General features: G+C 39.1%; 1 protein-coding gene across 2 annotated transcripts in view; it reads left to right on the top strand.

Annotated features, from left to right (window-relative positions):
• Positions 1–4,334: 4,334 nt before the first annotated feature.
• The window catches only part of marchf8 (membrane-associated ring finger (C3HC4) 8), a 67,341-nt gene continuing 51,836 nt past the window's right edge, over positions 4,335–19,839 (top strand). For both annotated transcript variants that reach the window (XM_054599765.1, XM_054599764.1), the window contains exon 1: positions 4,335–4,424. The gene's annotated coding sequence lies outside the window, so the exon portion shown is untranslated. The remainder of the gene's footprint in view (positions 4,425–19,839) is intronic.

The following is a 19,839-nucleotide window of genomic DNA, read 5'->3' as shown; positions in this document are numbered from 1 at the left end:
TACTGTACATCCCTGACTGGTGCGTGTGTGTGTTTACATCCAACACCTCTCTAATTATATTTTCAATTGACTGATTTTTGTTTTTACAAATTGTCCTGCTGTTATTTCCTGGTATCTTTTTTTGTTCCTTGTACTCAGGTCTTGCTGTTTCGTTTCCTCATTATTTGCACATTGAATGTTTGATCTTTCCTGCTGCTCGCCCCTTAATAGTTTTCCTCATATTAATGTGAAGTAGGTGAGAAACAGTGCTTGTTATCACTGACTAATTTTTGTAACATTAAGAACCATGTTTTCCTGATGCAGACCCAAGGCTAGTTCCTTAGCAACAAGCTGAAATAATGTTTGCACCTGTTGAACGCTGCACTCTTCAATTTCTAGCCAAAGTTGGGACAATTATAGCTGAGGACAACAACTTCCTTCATTAGCGCTGTCACCATCTCAAGATAAACTAAACTATCTGCTCATTTCTGTTCCTCAGCAGGTTGTGCGTTGTAAGAACCACAATAAGTTATCACCCTAAAAAAAAAAACAGATTGTTTATGGGACTGTCCACGGATAGATTGATCCCCCCTGGGTCTTCTGCCACATTTTCACAGTTCACATTTTCAAATGCAACGCCTTCGTGTTAATTTTGTCAGCCGGAGCACTTCAAAGCTATCGTTTGTTTATACGGACACATGCGAAGTACAAACTAATGGGAGTGGAGTGCAGATAATGTATCAGTAAATATGAGAACACATTGTGTAATCCAAAACATAAATATGTTCAATTTCTTTGCTGGTGAGTCACTGAGTAGAAAGGCTCATTTGAAAAATGGAGGCGCTGCTCATTATACACTTTGCTTTCACTTTGGATGGTGTTCCTGTGCAACAGACAGACCCTGACCTGAGTCATGTCTCTGTGTTTTTATCCTCACTTTCCTCCTTCATGTTGTCGGGCTTTGATCCAAGATAATTGGGTTGTGCAGCATATACAGCTGAAGCACTGCTGGCGGATAAATGCACTTCAACATGGAGAGGGGCACCTTTTTTTAATAAAAAAAGAGTTAGTTTACAGGCATCTTGGAATGAATTTAGAAAAATACATCATGCAGATTTTTTTTATCAAACTCCTCAGTACAGTAAATACCATTTTTATTATGTACATATTCTGTCAATTTGAATCTTTTCAGAATGTGGCCTACCAAAAGTGGTGAATATATAAAAGTACATTTCTAAATATGCAATTAAGTAAACTTACGAGTTACTGGGAATACTCCCTGGTGGAGCCAAAGCACTAAAGACTGGGCACTCCATTGGCCAACAAACACACCAACACCTTTCAGTTCAGTTTGTCTAATACTTTGGTTGATAACCCAAAACATCAGCCTCAGATGTACTTAAGAGTTCAAAAATTAGCAAATGTGAACATGATAAATGTGATATTGTCATTGTGAGCATGTTAGCATTTAGCTAGTAGTACAGCTTCACCGAGCTGCAAACATGACTACATTTTTTTTTTTTTAACCACAAGATAATAGGGGCTTATTTTTTAAACAATTACCCAAATGTTTGCATCCTCTAACCTTCACTCAAAACTGTGACTATTCTGGCCATTTGCTAGTAAACACAGAAGACACAAATGTCTGTGCTACCCACAAAGTAACACTGGTTAAAGTGTTGAAATCAGTGTTTTTTATGAGCCTAAAAGTCAAAATATCTCAGCTGCTGTTGCACCAGGTTTGACCATTGTTTTCTTAATCCTTGTCTAATGAGTCACTAAACTTTAAGAAAGTGCAATACTAGATCACTCTTTCAGGAGTGTACTCTTCATTCTCATACCATTGTGGGGTGTATACAGGTTTTGTCTGAGTATTTCATTTCATTTCCTTCAGTCTATTTTCTCTGGAACCGTCTTCCAACTGTTCCTGTGTGTCACATAACAAACACAATGCCTATTTTTTACTTTCTGTTCCTGGATTGTTCAGCTTGCAGCTCTGCCAAGTTCTTTGGGTCTATATTTTCCACGGAATGAAAAACATGGCTTTGAGAAGAAGAAATACAGCACAGCGGGGCTGGCGGTGGACATATCGAATACCAAAAAGTGTAAATGACTAAAAAAGATAAAGAGGAACAGTGATCACAAGTTGAAACTAACCTACATGAGTGTGACAAACACAAAGTAATCATGAGGTTTGAAAGATATGTGCAGATTTGAAAACAACTGAATATTCTAGTCCTTTTTTCCTTAAGCATTTGAAGTGTTTATTCCAAAGGTATCTGTGCCTTATCTGGAATCAAAACGCAATCCTTTTTCCACTGAACCCTAAGTGTTTTTCCAAATCATTTCTGGGCTTGTATCAGTGCCAGTGCTGCTGAGTCATGTGTGCACGTGGCCACAGGGACCAAAACACAGACAATCAAGCACTACCAGTCTTACAGGTTCACTCAGGTAAGAAAGCACCAAGAACAACTTTAGACTTTGACTGTCACTCCGCTCGCTCCCCTACCCGTATGTCCTGTAAATGTGGTAAAAAGGCTGTTTTAGTATCGTCAAGAATAGCTGTGTTTCACCTGCCTGCTTCTACGCACTTTCAACACAACAAACCAAATCCCAATCTTTCAATGCCATGCAGCAAGACCTGCTGTTGCATATCTCTCTGAAGCAGAGACGCATGCATGACAAATTGGAAGACTCTCTTCTGAGGTGCCCACTTCGTCCAGACAGAGCACAAAAGGCTCCGTTGTCCCATCCCAAGGACGGAGTGGCGGACTGTGCATCAGTAATAAGCTCAAACACAATGTCAGGTTTCACAGAGATAGAGCCGAGGCTTTGAGTCAACAGTGAATACATTCCCCGGTTTTATAAGTTAGCCTCTCCCAACATACTGCACTGTGAGTGGGGAGCTCTTTTCGAGTAGTTACAGTACATGGTTTGATTCACTACAGTACACTGCAGCCCATTCATAATCTGAAATAATGACCATTGAACCAGAATGTATTAATACTATTTGACTGGATTGAAGCTAGAGTTGTTCTCTATAGGCTTAGAACAAATCTGTTATGTCATTCCATTAAATCTAAAGTTATAATAACACATTTCTCTAATAATGAGTAAAACAATAAAAAGAATAGGTTTTATCATCATCACATCACTTTAGGGAAATACATTTAATCACTTTCTGGCAGAGAGTAAGCATAGAGACTGGAAACAGGAGTAAAAAGCCCTGTAAGTAAAGGTAAAAAAAAATCTAGCAGCACATCTAATGCTTATTAATCATGATTAATTAATCTATGCTGTTTGTTAAATCTGTCCAAAATATGTGATATGTGCCGGATTACTTATTAGCCAGGATGAGTTACTTCCTGGAGTCTCCTTTGGTTGCCTGGCAACTACTCAAAGACATGAAATAGTCATAATTGTACATACTACCCGTGTTTTTACACTTTGTTTTTTGTATGAATTAAACTAAAAATAGCGTGCTAATAATTAGTGGGATTCAGAGGTTCTATTTTGTATATGTTGTTACCTTTGGGCAGAGCCAGGCTAGCTGTTTTGTGTTACTGGTCTTCTGTGAAGTGTGAACAGCAGCCTGACAATGCACACCTAATCCTGACACACAGATTTTTAGATTAGATTAGATTCAACTTTATTGTCATTGCACAGAGTACAAGTACTAGGACAACGAAATGCAGTTTTAGCATCTAACCAGAAGTGCAAAAGAAGCAGTAAAAGGTGCAGTGCAATGTGCCAGATAAATAACAGTATAAATAACAGATAAATAATAATAAAAAAGAAAAATGACAGTATGAGTAGTATGAACAGTGGATATGAAATGCAAGATATATACAGTATATATATATATATATATATATATATATATATATATATATATATATATATATATATATAGTATAAACAGTAAGATGTAAGCAACATTAACATGCATTTGGAGTTGGGTTTCCACCTGATGAATGTAAATCCAATAATCTCTCTATTAACTATCTTTCTTTCGGTTTTTTTGTACAAAACTGGTACCTGCTGATAGAGACAAAGGTTAAACAGTAGCTTTAAATGACATTTTTATTATAATTGTGTGGACCTGGAGAGCTGCTCTGTAGGTCAGCGACACCTTAAGGCTACATTTCACATAGTCAAAGTAATTAATATACAAACATTGATAAGTGGAGTTCTAAATACCAAAATGTTATCTAACATCCTTGTCATAATCCTCATTATATGCTGCTACATATCCCAACCCCCATTGTGCCCGCCTGCGCCGTCTGTCCTTTAAAAATCATTATTTCCCCTTTGCATTTTTTTTTTTTTTTTTTTTTTTTTACATCCCATCTTAACGCGGAAGTCAGTGACGCACCACTACACACAGCTGCTCAGCGAGGGCAGCGCAATAAACACAACGTCGTCATTCGGTGCCAAACACGGAGGTGAGTGTCTTTTTGTTCTGTTAATTGGAATATGGAGGAACATTTGGTCCAATGCAGCGACGCGTCCGTCCTCACTCCTCCGTCTCCGCTGCGCCTCTCGCGTTATTAACACCAACCGGAGGCGGCTGACGGTCGGACGGTCGGTCGGACTGACGTGCGTCTGGACTGTACTGGGGATGTGAATGTGTGAGAATTGGCTTTTTTTTTAAATTATTATTATTGTTATTATTATTATTATTATTGCCCGTTGTAGAAGCCGAGAGTGGGATCGTAGCCTTTCTGATTTAAGGTATGGAAATGCAGTTTAATGGCAGCGACCCGGTGCGCTCTGCAGCAAAAAAAAAAAAAAAGAAAAATCACCAACGCGTTTGTGTCGGTTTTTAATGAATTTATTGTCTGCATTCAGCATGTGATTGTGACTCAGGAGAAGACGTAACGTTATTGTTGACTGTAGCCTTTTGTTAGTCTTCCCCGAGCCTGTGAAACGCTATAATACATGTCTGCGGTGGAATAAGATGGGACACCGATTACACATCTCATTTATTGCACTCCGACATGATTACGCCTTGTTGGAGCGGATGCTTTTTGGGGGCATTTCTTAACATCATTGCAGTCTGGAATGCTGTAGACTTTCATTTCCATGCATTTGAATCAGGGGTCACAGTGCGATACATCAGTGGGTCTGCCTCCTCTTGAGTTTAACATGTATTGATTGGGATGTTAATTGTGAAATGTGCATGATGGCCCACAGCAGCTTCCTTTATCCTACAGAGCATTTGCTAATGTACTTTCATATTTTCACATTTACTGTAGACTTCATGTTTGAGGTGCACTGTCCGGCCGGATGTTCAGTTATTATGAACCATAAAGCAAAGTGCCCATGGCTGCACTGCTCCCACATGCTACTGTAGCCATATATATATATATATATATATATATATATATATATGTATGTATATGTATGATAAAACAGTGTTTTCTAGTTGTATATAATCAGCTTGATACCAACAACACAACAATTCCACAAATAGATTAAACTGTACAATGTTGCTTTGCCTGTTAAATAGTGACATTTACCCTTTTCTGCCACCAGTAAATTGTTACAGTGTCTCTCACATTACACTCTGTCTTCTCATTGGCTGCAGTGTAGTCTGTGTGTGTGTGTGTGTGTGTGTGTGTGTGTGTGTGTGTGTGTGTGTGTGTGTGTGTGTGTGTGTGTGTGTGTGTGTGTGTGTATATTGCAGTTGCAGCTTGTAAAAAATATTTTTTTAAAGCAGAGCACTCTTGTGCACTCTTCTGTCCTCGCTACCATCTTGTGAATTCCTACTGTGGTGTTTTCTTTTTTTCTGTGGGAGGGCCAACCTTTCACTTATCTTCATTCCAAGGTAACAAATCTAGGCGTCATGTCAAAGACAGCTTCTTGTAATCAAACCTTTATCAGGATGCATGCTTCAGTGTGGTGTTCAGCTACTGTCAGGGTTAGAGGGATACCAGCTGTGTCTGTTTGTGTTACATCCCTATAGCCTTTGGTATTGTCTTTGACAGTGTTTTGAAATACTGAGGGCTTGTTGCGATAAGAAGCCTCATTGTCCCGTTGGTATCTGTGGCGTGTGCATGCACAAACTTGCAGAAAACACAATGCGTATTCTCTCTGTCATGCTGCGGTGTAACCAATCCTGCCCCCTCACATGGGATTACAGCATGTACACTGGCTTCTTATTTGCACAAACCCTGTTATAGTTTCTGACACAGTTTATACAATAGAGAAGGACGGTGGCCTTTTTGTAGGCGAGCAGTTGGAGCTTTAATAATCTTGTTATCATGCGTGGAGTTGAACATAGGACAAATCTTGACTTTGAACAAAATGAATCAGGAACTCTTTTAATCTACAGTAGCAGAAATATTAAAAAGCAAAAAAAAGAGAAGTCAGCCATTTTATTCATGAGCTGATTTCAACACTTTCGATACTTTATATTTTTTAGTTGAATTATAGAAGTGACTTTTTTAGCTTTTATACTTTTATAGAAGTAACACTTTTAAAGTGTTATATAGTCGTGTGATTTTTTTTCCAAAAGGTGTCTGCACTTGCACCAAGTTATTTGCAGTATAAAATCCCTTTTATATGAATACATTCTACACTCCAGACACTGTCCTCTCCCTCTGGTTTCCTCTTCCTGGTATAGTCTTCCTTCATGACCGGCTGACTTAGTGCCCTCTGACAGGGAAGGATTTTGCAGGTATCAACAAGCTATCTGCTGTTATGAAAAATCTCATCTATTCCAAACCCCGAGCTGCCCAAGCTGACAACGGACTCAGAAGTCGTCAGCCGTCCTGTCAGGACCGACTGCAGGGTGAAATGAGAAAGTAAAGTCGTGATTATGATTCCAAATGGGAGAAAGAAGGTGACTGAGACTGTTCCTAAAACTGCTAGCGAAGGAGCCTGCAGTCTTAATGGGCTGTGCCATTGTGCTTGCAAATTAACTCATACTTTCTGTCTTCAGAGATAGGTTCTGAGGAAAGTAATTGGAGGGTAGAAAGAATGCAATCAAAAGTATCTGAAGGCTCCAACAGTAGCTTTCTGCCAATTAACTGCCGTCATTGTTTGACACAATTGGTTGTGATGGTGAAGTGTGCCTCCCACAGTATTTAACAATATGGAACAGAGGATGTGTATGACAGCCCCCATTGTGCTATTCCATAGAGGTTTCAATCAAATTCAATTTAACAACACCCAAAAACATTTCAACTCGCACAAGAGTTTCACAAAAAGTTTTTTAGCTCTAGTGCCCCCAATCTTTATCTTCATTTTGCCTATTTAAATTGTTACAATAGCTGATGTCTGACCTTTCAGCACATTTCAAAGGGCATTGAAAAGCCTAACCAGCAGTTTTTTGTTTCGTTAAAAGTAATGGTCATTTTCTTGACTAATTGTTTTGGCTATATATGAGTTTCCTTGAGCCCAAGTTCACGTATTCAAATGTCCTTTTTTGTTCAAACCAATAGTCCAAAACCCAAAGATATTACATTTACTATTATAAAAGACAAAGAACAAAGCAAAGCCTTCCAACTTGTGAGAAGCTGTAACTAGTGATTTTATTGGCATTTTTCTTGAAAAATGAACTTAAAGGTACTATGAGGAACTTCCATTTTGTGTTCATTTGATGGTCCAGGTGGACAAACACTTTTGTGTTTCAGAGCACCAGAGTCACTTTAGAAAAAACTCCTTATTTAACTGCAGCAGGGTCGGACAGTCTTCCCCGCACTCTCCTGGTCCTGCCCTGCCCCACTCTCCTCCAGCAGGCCAAGTATAAGGGCCTGGTCCTCCAGCAGCATGGTGTCTGCTCCTGGCTCCTTGGGCCAAAGGAGGAGTATCTGCTGCTGGGCGCAGACCTCCGCACCCCCACTGGAGCTCCAACTGCAGGCGGAAGGCTGCAGCAAAGCGGGATCTGGACTGATGGAGGTTCGGGTGAAGCGGCGTGCCCGAAAATCGTTTTGTCTATTTACACGGGGAATAGGACCTGATTACAGGCATTGAGAATAACCACCATCACTATATAGAAATAGCTACTATTCTAGCCTATGGTCTTGTTTTTTTAAGTAGGTCATATAGAGGCATCAGTTTTTAATAGACATTAATAAATAACCAGTTTAAAGTTCCTTATAGTAACATTTACCAATTATACCCTTTTGAGCCAATACATTTTTCATTACTGTTTCAGCAATACCAATACCTTTTTTAATGATGAATTTATTTGAAAAAATAAGGTTAATCTAAAACATTTATTGATTTTTGTTTTTCATATTGTTTAAACAAGTGGATTATTATTATCAACAAGACAATGTAACCCATCCAATTCAATTGAAAAACAAACCGAAATCTTTTAGGGGGAAAAAAATTAAATAAAAAACTTACAATAACCTGGTTGCATAAATATGCACACCCTTAAACTAATACTTTGTCTATTAGCATGGCACATCTTGACTTGGCAATATTTGCCCACTCTTCTTTGCAAAAGCGCTCCAAATCTGTCAGATTGCGAGGGCATCCCCTGTGCACAGCCCTCTTCAGATCACCCCACAGATGTTCAATTGGATTCAGGTCTGGGCTCTGGCTGGGCCATTCCAAAACTTTAATCTCCTTCGGGTGAAGCCATGCTTTTGTTGATTTGGATGTATGCTTTGGGTCGTTGTCGTGCTGAAAGGTGAAATTCAAGAAAATGTCAGGAAAATCCTACTAGAACAGCTGAACTTTATTTGGGATTAATCAGAGTCACTTTAAATGATGGCAGGTGTGTACTGACTACTATTTAACATGAGTTTGAATGTGATTGGTTAATTCTGAACACTGCCACATCCCCAGTTATAAGAGGGTGGGCACACTTATGCAACCACATTATTTTATTTTTTTATTTTTTATTTTTTCCCCCTAAAAGATTTCAGTTTGTTTTTCAATTGAAATGTTCACGTTATAGGTCACATTAATGGTGGAAAAAGTTCTGATATGATTTATCTTGGTCTCATTTTTTTACATCACAAAAACCTGGCATTTTAACAGGGGTGTGTAGACTTTTTATATCCACTGTACATTAACTCTGGAGGAAGTGATAATGGTCAAATGAATCCTGCCACTTGTCATTTGAACCCTATTCTCACCAACACTCTTCATTAGTCCTAATATATTTTTATTTCAATATACAATGTCAACCTGTTTCAAAATGGCACCTGCAGAGGCCGTTCTCTGACTCACACTGCAACTACCCCTCAGTTGTTTACGCCCGTCTTCTTGCACCTTGGTGTTTAATCTGTAAAATAATATTGCTTGCATTCCGCAATGGGGCAGGAAATAGAACCAGCCAACGAAAATCAGTCGTCACACGTATCCTGTTCCCTTTTACCGGAATATGTGCTTGCGTGAGTTTTTCATGATGTGGTTTTTCCTGGACTATGGAACTGTAAGGAAGTTGTAACTGTGTCAGTTGTTACATCACTAGACTTCCAGTTAAGCAAGTTTTACTTTTGAATTGATTCTTGGCTAAACTAATTAAAAGTCTATTAGCAATATTGCCACCATATGGCTCTCTGCAATCGTATCACAAGGTTTCCTGTGCCTCGTAGACTGTGTGCAGCTGTCCCATACTGCTTTTGTGATCTAATCCCGGACTATAGTCGTATGAACGCGTCCCCTGCTAGTCGTTTTGTATCAGCCTCTGGCTGGGCTGTAATCTAATAACATGATAAAGGTATGATACTGTGTCGCTTCTCTTTGCCTCCTGTGCACTAACTCAATCCTGGCCTGCCCTGCTGCTGTGCCCCACTGTGGCTGGTCTTCATCCGTAGGGAATACAGAGTATTGATCCAATCTAATGACTTCCTCCTGTGGATGATGTCATACACCTGTGTGAACTAAACCTCACTGGGATAAAGCTAATGGCAGTAGTTAAAACACATTGGTTATCGGACCACAGGACAGTGTTTATATTGATATTTCTTACAGATCCTAAGTAGCCTTCCTCACTCAGACTTAAAACTTTAGTGTGTGTGTGTGTGTGTGTGTGTGTGTGTGTGTGTGTGTGTGTGTGTGTGTGTGTGTGTGTGTGTGTGTGTGTGTGTGTGTGTGTGTGTGTGTGTGTGTGTGTGTGTGTGTGTGTGTGTGTGTGTGTGTGTGTGTTGCACGGGTGCAATGAAATGATAATGTACGGGATGAAGACGGGGGGGGGGTGCTCGACAGCCGCTATACATCAGCCGAGCAGAGGTGCTGGCTCAGCTGAACGGACCATGGGATGGCACTGCTTCAGGTTGAGGGTTATGGTTGATGATGTCATTAGGGCTTTCACAGTCTCCCGAGGTTTCTGTATGCTTGTTGCAGCAAAACAGGAAGAGGGTGTGGAGAAGGAGCCACATCAGAACAATTATGTGTGTTACTGTAGCCAGACACAACACACACTTGTGCAATTGCAAAGATGTATGTTTTTGACTTTGATATATATATATATATTTGATACTGTTTGTGGATTTATATTTTTATCAACAATCCAGGAAATTCAGAATAATACCTAGCTGTTTTGTGCCCCCGGCTGCTCTGCTATTGCTGGATATGGATTGTCTTTTGTTATAAAAAAAAAGAAAAGCCCTATCCAAGACCAGCGCGTCCACTGTGCTGTATTTCCCTACTGTGTCTGATTGGCGGACTGACTGCAGACTTGACACAGCGTACTTAATCAGCATTGTTGACAGTGGCGTCTTGAAACAGGAACAACTGAGGCCACGTCCACACTAACCCGTTTTCAAATGAATCCGCATATCTTTTTCTCCGTTTGCACCGAGCGTCCACACTACACAGCGTTTTAGCTGTGAACCGAAAACGAATAAGTTTGAAAACGCTCCCGAGGACGGAGAAGTTTGAAAACGCCGCGTTTTCATGATAGTGTGGATGACTGAAAACGAAGAAGTCCGAAAACGATGACGTAGGCACCGGCGTTCGCTATTTGATTGGTTCTTAGCAGTTATGACGTGTCATTCCGTGATTCGTCACCCCCTTACCACGTGACCCCTTTCCGCAAGAGAACAACAACAGCCTTGATACCGATCGACTACCAGGTTAATTCAACATGGATAATGTGGTATTGGTTACAAATGTTTGTACATGGATGTTCAAACATGTAGGGACTTGGGACCCAGGGGAGCACAGGTGACCCATGGCAACCCGGAGGGGGTTAGGTCTTTGTCTTCTGCTGTTATGGAGAGATTAGAGGGTCGTGTCCCGCGGCCTTATCAGCCCTACAGAACACTAATCACGTACTTGTGTTGACCAAATGTATGGACCCATAATCTAGTAAACTTCGTTTAATGACTATTCATTTAAAGTACATGTGCTGTCTGTGTGGAACTAAGCTTGAAAAATAAAACTTCTAAAAACTTCCACGAAATGTGTCTGTTTAGAGTTTATGGAGGAAGATTTTAGAGGAAGTTCTTAAGTATCAAGCACGACGAGTATCAAGAGTAGTGTAATCGTATTATCTGTAACCAATGTACTTCCTGTTTACACCGGCACGCGCATGCCCAGTGTACGTGAATAGTCACGTGATATTCGTTTTCAGGGGAGCAAGTCTGGACGCACATAGTTTCGAAAACGATGCTGAAACGCATGTGTGGACGGAGATCTTAAAACCCCGTTTTCATTTGAAAACGAGTGAAAACGGGTTAATGTGGACATGGCCTGAGAGCAGGGTGACAAGCGAGTGTGGAAATACGGATGAAAATGGTCTTCAAGCTCCACATTAAGAGCAGAGGCTGTGCGTCTTTCATTTATATAGAAGTCTTGTACATGTCTGTTGACAGTCTCTTCAGTGTAACGTCACTACATTATATTTAGATGTACTCCATAAAGCCACTCACATTTATTCAAACAATATTAGATATAGTTTTTGACAGCTGTGTGACAAGAAGAATCAACCAATAGAAAAATATGTAGCCTTTTTATTATAATATAATTCCTAGTTTGTTGAACCTTGCTGTTTTACTGAAATTTTATTCATAAAAGTAAAGCCTCAAGCTCCAGTCCTTCTTTTAGTCTAAACTAATGCACTATACTGCATGCTGATTTACATCTCTGTCAACTATTTTCCACAGTACATTGAAAGCCAGTCAACTGTCTATTTTCATTACTTTTGTTGGATTAAGAAATCTACTCGCAGAAATGTTTTTTGATAGCTAATCCATCATAGCACACATAGCAATTTAATTGATGCACACTGTTATCAAAAGTGTTCATTTCTTTGAGTACATTCCTGTGTTGGTGATAGCCTGCCAAATGTAATTTCCACTTTGACTGTCACAACTCGAGCGAATAACAATCAACATAATCATTTTGATTCTTGATAAAGAACAGAAGTTTCCTCCTGCATTCAATCACACTAGAATCTGACATTTCAAGTCAACATGTGCAACAGTGAAGTCCGTATTCTGATCAAGTAAATCTAACCGTAATGTTCAACGTGATTTATTTTCTCTAAGCCAAACACTCTGTTGTCGTTGAGTTTCAGAGACTAAGGCTGTCTTGGAATAAAGACAATATAGTGTGATGGTATGCTTTACCTATAATCTGTGAGCTTTCTTTATAAAATATATTTTTCAAGCCACTGTCTGCGCCACTGATATAATGCAGTTGCAACTCGTCCTTCAGGCATCTCATGAAAGTTTAAAGTTGTCTCTAAACACGTGGCATCAACAACAGCAGTGCTTTGTTAGGACTAACTAAAGGAAAAACTGTGTAATTGGCCTGAGCAGCAGCAGCCACTGTGGCCGGGCAGACAAAGAAAATAGTTTACGTGTCGTTGTATTATAATCACGGATTGTCATGCAATCTTTGGAAAAACTGTTTTGTTTTTTTCTCCCTTTGGAACATTATCAATCCACCATTTATATATGTAATTCACTGGAGTGATTGTAAACAGAACATGTATAATCAACTGCTTTAGATGTGGATTTCTGCAGAACCAACCAAGGAGATCTCAACAGAAGAGTTCCTGCTCTCATTCAATGTGAATATGGAATTAGTTTTTATTACTAAAGTCTTTTCTGTTGTTCCCCATCGATTGTGTCTGCTCGTGGTGTTTGCATTATGTCAGGAAAAAGGAATCGTCTGTATGACTTAAATCTCATTTAATTATACATTCACGTCAGAGACAGTCCCCTGTTAATCTGGCAAAAATTATCCGTGCCTTAGAATACAGCACTCTTCTATGATTATTTTAAGTGTGTTGCAGGTTATAGTGATCTAAATAATTAATTCATCCTGTTATTGCTTGTGCAAATTGGTTTTGTAGACCTAATGTCATGTAGAAGGTTTTAATTAGGTTTCCCAGCAATACATTTGTTTGTTTGACAAATGTATTATTATGGTAATTATTATTGATTCAGCTGAATGAATGCAAGTTTCTCAGTATGTGTGGAGTTGATGATGCTGGTGTGATCACTCAGACAGCTGTGGTAACATTCTAACCATTCAGGTGAACAGCTGTAATGAAGGCTCAGATGGGACTACTGATTTCTCTTGGTAACCATTAGCATAATATGTGCTGACCTGGGAGGGATTGGCTGCTCGCTGAGGTCTCGGGTTATCAGGCTGACAAGACACGACCTGCTGCTGTATATGACATTTTTTAGGAGTTCAAACAGGCAAAATGTGGTTATGGTGGCTATGAAACCACCGCCCGTTTTAGCCTCTTTAAGGATGATCTGAGCTGAACATCATAAAGCCACCAAAGTCGCTGGTTGACCAACAAACATTGTATTTGTTTGAGTCAAGCGTGTAATCTGTGCCCATTGGTGGATTTTGTTTTGTCAGGATGTACAGCATTGGGGGTGGGTTACGTTGCTGTCACATTGGTCTGATTATCCCCATTACAAAGAGATGAGGGGTGTGTGTGTGTGTGTGTGTGTGTGTGTGTGTGTGTGTGTGTGTGTGTGTGTGTGTGTGTGTGTGTGTGTGTGTGTGTGTGTGTGTGTGTGTGTGTGTGTGTGTGTGTGTGTGTGTGTGTGTGTGTGTGTGTGTGTGTGTGTGTGTAGGATGCTTGGGTTGTCAAACCGACCTGACATCCATTCTTTTGTACCGTTGGATATTGTTGCTGTGCTGAAAAGTAGGAGGATGAGGATCTAAATCAAGACATGTCTTAATGTGTCAAAGGTTGTGTGATGATTCCAACCCTCGGTTTGTGCACCATGTCTCATCACCCCCAAAAAATCGATGTCTGATCTCCAAAGACACAAAAAAATTTCCCACAAAAACACATATTTTCTACATTCCCCGTAGTGGAACGTAGCCAGCATGCAGAAAGCTCTGGTTTTATTTGCAGAGATGTCAGGATGTTTTTGGTGTATCAAGTGTTCACAGTCCACAGAATTTAAATGAGCAATTTCGACAATCATTTAGTTGTTTCAGTGATTTTCAAGCATAGATGCAGAACATTCTCCTGTTTCAGCTTCTCAAACGTGAGGATCGTTTGCTTTTCTATTTCATAAAGGCTTTGATATCGAACTGAATATCTTCTTGTTTGCATGAGACATGCATTTATAATTTGTCTTTCTGGCTCCTGAGCAATTATTACACTGTTGTCTGAAATTTAATAGACAAAATGAATAATCAGTTAATCGAGTAAAGAACAGATCAGCTGATTAGTCGATGATTGTGATGTCAGTTGCAACCCTAAATGGAAGTCAATGGCTTTTGTGGTGTGGTTCTCAATTCATTGAACAACACAGAATCAATGTCCCACTTATTCAGGATAATCCACAGACTTTGTTGTGAACTGTGAACACTTATTGACTTTTCTTTAAAAATACTTAGAGGGCAATTTTTTCTTTTTATTAGATAGAGTTGACAGGAAATAAGGGAAGAGAGAGGGGGAATAACTTGCAACAATTTCCTCAACCAGGCTTGAAGCAGTTCCTGCTATTACACGGTCACTGTTTGAACCCCAAGGCCATAAGGACATCCTGAAACTGCTTTCCTTATGAAGAATAGTCCCCATAAAAAGTCACTTGATAAGGGAAAAAATATGTCTTGTATGTAGTTGTGGGTGAACTAAGTTTTAACATTTTTCAAGTGTAAGCCTCCCTGGGGTCATGAATGAGACTTGATCATCTCACAACAACAGCAGGTTTATTAGGGAATTGATTGCTGTGATAAGTCATGTGATAGCCTGTAAACACAGACTTTGTTGCTAGCTTTATCCTGTTTTTTTAAACACTTGGAGGTTAAAACTGTCTTTTTGGCATCGTGACATAATGTTAATTATTGCAGATTTGAATTGCTTATCAATGACCAAATTGTGTTTTAGAACCACACAATGTTTTCTGCTATTTCATATGAGCGGACACACCATTTTTGGAGTGAAGCAATCTGTCTGCATTAGAAAAAACAAAATGTGAATTTTTAGGAAGCATGTCCTAAAATTATTGCAAGCCCATCAAAATAGTTAACAGGTTTTCATGAATTTTGCTAAATGGCTATGTTGGCCATTTTCATTACACCGATTAAAGGGCAGGAGTGTACTGTTTGGGTAGATACCTCAGATCATGCCATTTTATTTGTCATAATTTAGTTCATAAGTAAAGTGAAACCTCTTCTAACAGTACTGTCTTTATTTTTTCCCAATTGTTCTTCCAAGTGAACAATTGTTCAGCACCAGTGATAAGAGCAATGCATAACAACTTATGTGCTTTACTTGACAACACCAAAACACCTTGTTGTCTAAAGTAATTATTGCATCGGCATTTATCTAATTATATTTCAAAGCAAGGTCGAAACAACATAGAGTAAAACACAAACTGTTCATTGTACACTGGACCTGCAATGAGAAGTTAGTCAGTTGTGAACTGTTTTTGATGACAAATCATTTTAAAATAAAGATGACAAACATTTAATGTTCCAGCCTCTGAAATTGAAGATTTGCTGCTTTTCCTTAACTTAAATTTTTGTTAAATATATTTGGGTTTTTGTTTGGATAAAACAAGACATCTGAAGACGTGACCTTGGGCTTCCTTTCTGGGGTTTAATCAACAAGTGATTAATCAATAAAAAAAAACAGCACATGCACTAGAAGGGATTTGTTTAACACCATATACATACACACTGAAATCCACAACAGAAATCCAGTAGTGTCACACTTTTTATTTGGCAGCGCCTCTCTTAAAATTAACAGCAGGTGTCCTCAAATCTTTCCTTTACAACTTTGACACCATCTTGACCTGAAGCAGACAGCCGAACCAACAATGAAGGGGCTCAGTGCGGTTTAGAACTCAGCGCTGCTGAGAATATCTGTCACTGATTGCATTTTTATTTCTTGTGCCACAGAAGTTTTCTTGGGTTGCAAAAATAATTTGCAAGTGTGATTTTCCCAACATCTAGACGCTGCACTGCTGCATCCCTACCGTAACTCAATTTGGATATCAGCTTAGGCTAACTTCACAAAATGCAAATGTGAACCTGTACCTGTGGGTTTCGAGTTTGAATCTGACTTGTGTGTTTGTTTGCCTTCACATAAATATCCTCTAACTACAGGCTAATTGACCTTTTCGCTAAGTCCTGCCCTTAAAGGCAGACTGGCCGACCATAGCGTAGCATCAGCAGGCTCCAACCAGGGCAGCACAACTCTCCTGCTCGGCTCTTTACACTCTCATACAATTGTTTCAGATTTTCAGGTTGGTTTTGTGGATTTCTAGCTAGTCTATGTTTAACGTTGTGTAATTGTCATACTTGTTACCCGGAGAGGCTGGAAGGAGATATGCGTTTCTATATAAAATACCTGTATAGCTAACTTTAGCATAGTACTTCAACATATCATTAACTAGTGTCAGCACTTCAATGCTACGCCAGCTACTGAAGACATACTGAGTGTAAGCTGCTTCTGCATTAAATTATTGAAATGGGGAATAAAGACTGACCCTGCTTTACAGGAACAGTGTTGTTCCTCTATTTTATTGCCTTCCTATCTCGATCAACAGGTGGTGTGGCGGTTTACTTTAACACTGTGATCTGTAGCCTTCTATCATTATCTTCTTAACCTGTTGCCACTGCTGAATCACTGTTGACATCCTGGATATATGCTTCAAGAGCATATTGTAGACGTTTTTCCAAAATATAAAAAAATAGTTATTCAGGGCGCAGTGGTAGCTCTGACAGCTTGACATGGTAGCAGCAGGGAGTGAGGCATAGTGAAGGGTAAATTGGGATTAAATTGGAAAAGTTCTTTGAAAATGAGGTTGATATTTAAGTTTGTCTGCATACAATAAAGTTAGCATCTGTGGCTTTCACTGTGTTCTACTTCCCCTTCACAGTATCAGCTGAACAAAAGATTACAAAAGCTGCATACTCAGTGTGTGTGTTTTGTGGAGTTTAACTACAATGCAAGTGTCTAACAATTTCAGTTCCTGTCTCCACGTTCTGGCTTTTTGATGCGCTTGCACTTTTCTCTCCTGCTTTAGCTCTCCAGATATTTCAATCTGCTCCTCCAGCAAAATCAGTACTTATTCTTCTTGCATACTGTTTACACTCTTTCTTTTCCTTATCTTCCCTTCACGCACACATACACACAAAGAATTGAACAGCATCATGTGTTGTTTTTTCGTTTTGCTTAGTATTCAAATGTCTTTCCTCCCTTGTGATGGCATCTTGTGAGGTTACTGGAAAAGGAACAAGATTTCCCTGTTAACGGAAAAGGAGGTTTTTCTTTTCAGAAAAGACAAATGTCAGACAGAGAGAACCCTACTTTGCCTCTTTGAGCTACAGCTGGTCTGCCTGCATTTGCCCGTACTACTACACAATCTCCTGTCAGTAACATGTTGTCTGAACACCTTTCATATATCTTTAATTGTTAGGGTTCTCTAACATTTTAATTGAATCTGAATCCATCTAAAATATCTTATCAAATCTCTTTATGCTCAGACTTCAACATTTCTAAAAAGAGTTACAATTAACCAAAACTGATTTTGAGATCAGTAATCACCTTAAATTGGATGAGAAGGCATGAACACTGCTGTTTTTTGTTCAAAACAATACATAATAACCATGTTTTTGGCCTGGGTAAGGTATTTAGGGAATTACCGTTAATTAACTACAAGCTGCAGCTGATATAATCTGCTGCTGGCCATGTTTGTCGTTTCAACCGGGTGAAACAGTTATCGTTGGATAGAAAATTATGCGAGGCCTGCTGCCTGAACATTTTATTTGTTCAGACTATAGTGAATAATTGGTGTGTTTACTGACCTCTCCTGAAACCAAATTCAAAATGTAGAAATTGCCAACTGAAGTAATGGGGCAGTTGTATATTGTTCCATAATTAAAGTTTGAATGCTTTCACAATACATTTACTTCCAGTTACAAGTCACAAGTAAATGGCATTTCACTAGGCTCTTGGATCGATCTATTAAACAAATATTTTAACATTTTGGGAAATAATGCCTACTTGCCTTTTTGTGAGAGTTAGATAAGAATATTGGTACGCTGTCACAGGTTAGCTTAGCTTTAGCTAGCAAATGGACTAGAAGCAGCTTGGCTCTGTCCATAGGTATCACAATCGACCTACCAGCACCTCTAAAGATTATTATAAGAACACATTTTTATCTTGTTTGGTTTATCCTCTGAACTCAAAACCACAAGTTGTGTTCTTTATAGGGAGTTACGTAATTTTTTTTATGGCAACAGTGTCTAACTTTTCCTGTAAGAGTGGGTGGGATAGAAAAAAAGTTTTCCATGTAATAAACTGTCACAAATTTTGAATTCTTTGAAATCAAATTCTAGCTACCATGGTGTCTTGGGGAGAGGGGGGCTGACAGATTTTTGGAAGTTGACACACAAAAATGCATGATGCTGTATGAATAGAACTTCTGTCCTGCGTCATCCTGAAACGGAAAGAGATCAGATGAAACTGCTCTTCTTCGAGGATGATGGGAAATTTTAGTTTTCTGGGAACTTTAAAGGAAGTTTTATGATTTCTTCTTGCGTCTGGAATTCGGTGATCAGTCTCCTCTCGTCACTAAACTGATTTGGGGAATTCAACAAGAGTTCATTGAAGGGATTGTGACTAAATTAAGTAATTAACTTAACTTTGAATGACCCACTTGTAGTAACTGTGTCGATTCTGGTAGCGATACTGAAAATGAAACGTTTACTGTAAATGAACGGCTCCTTCCTTTTTTTGAGATTAACAGGAGGGGAAGTTACTCTGGGTGTCGTGTATGATTGACTAGTGCGCACTTGCATTTGTGTCATCCCCTTCGTTCCTTTCTTGGCAGCTGAGAAAAATTGTAAAAAGTGAAGGTCATTTTGTTAAATGGTGGTAAAATCCCATGTTGGTTTATGTTCCTGCGTTTCCCTGACCAACAAGTATGTTTATTCCAGATGTCTGCTCATTTCACCAACCACACAATTAATCACATCTAAACTGGGACTCATTAGCATATAATCAAATAAGACAGCTAACGGAGGTATTATGAATAAGGTAAATTTATATATCAGATGCTTTTGATTAATCCTGCATACAGGAGAAATAAGCATGGAGATATTTAGGAGGTATAGCAGAAGTCACAGTTATATTCAGACCGCACTGGTGCTGATAAATAATGCAGCTACATTTGAAATGACAATGAGCTTAAAGAAATAGAATTATGATAATTTATTCCCAGTGTGTTTATGAAAAAGAGTAATCACCAATCTTCGAGCTCAGTGCAGCACAGGCCTGTATGTTTGCGTATTATTTATGAAATTATACAACATCTGTAACGGTTAAATTATCTCCCTGTTTAAGTTTGACAGTTAGATTTGTTTGACAATTTATCCAAACTCAAGAAGAACCACAGCGTCAAATGTGATTGAGTGTGTTAGGAAGTGAACTGCAGCAGGCCTTTATCAGAGGAG

This window comes from Anoplopoma fimbria, chromosome 6 (assembly GCF_027596085.1).
Source record: "Anoplopoma fimbria isolate UVic2021 breed Golden Eagle Sablefish chromosome 6, Afim_UVic_2022, whole genome shotgun sequence".
In the NCBI taxonomy this organism is placed as follows: Eukaryota; Metazoa; Chordata; class Actinopteri; order Perciformes; family Anoplopomatidae; genus Anoplopoma; species Anoplopoma fimbria.
This window is presented reverse-complemented; position numbering and strand designations above follow the sequence as displayed.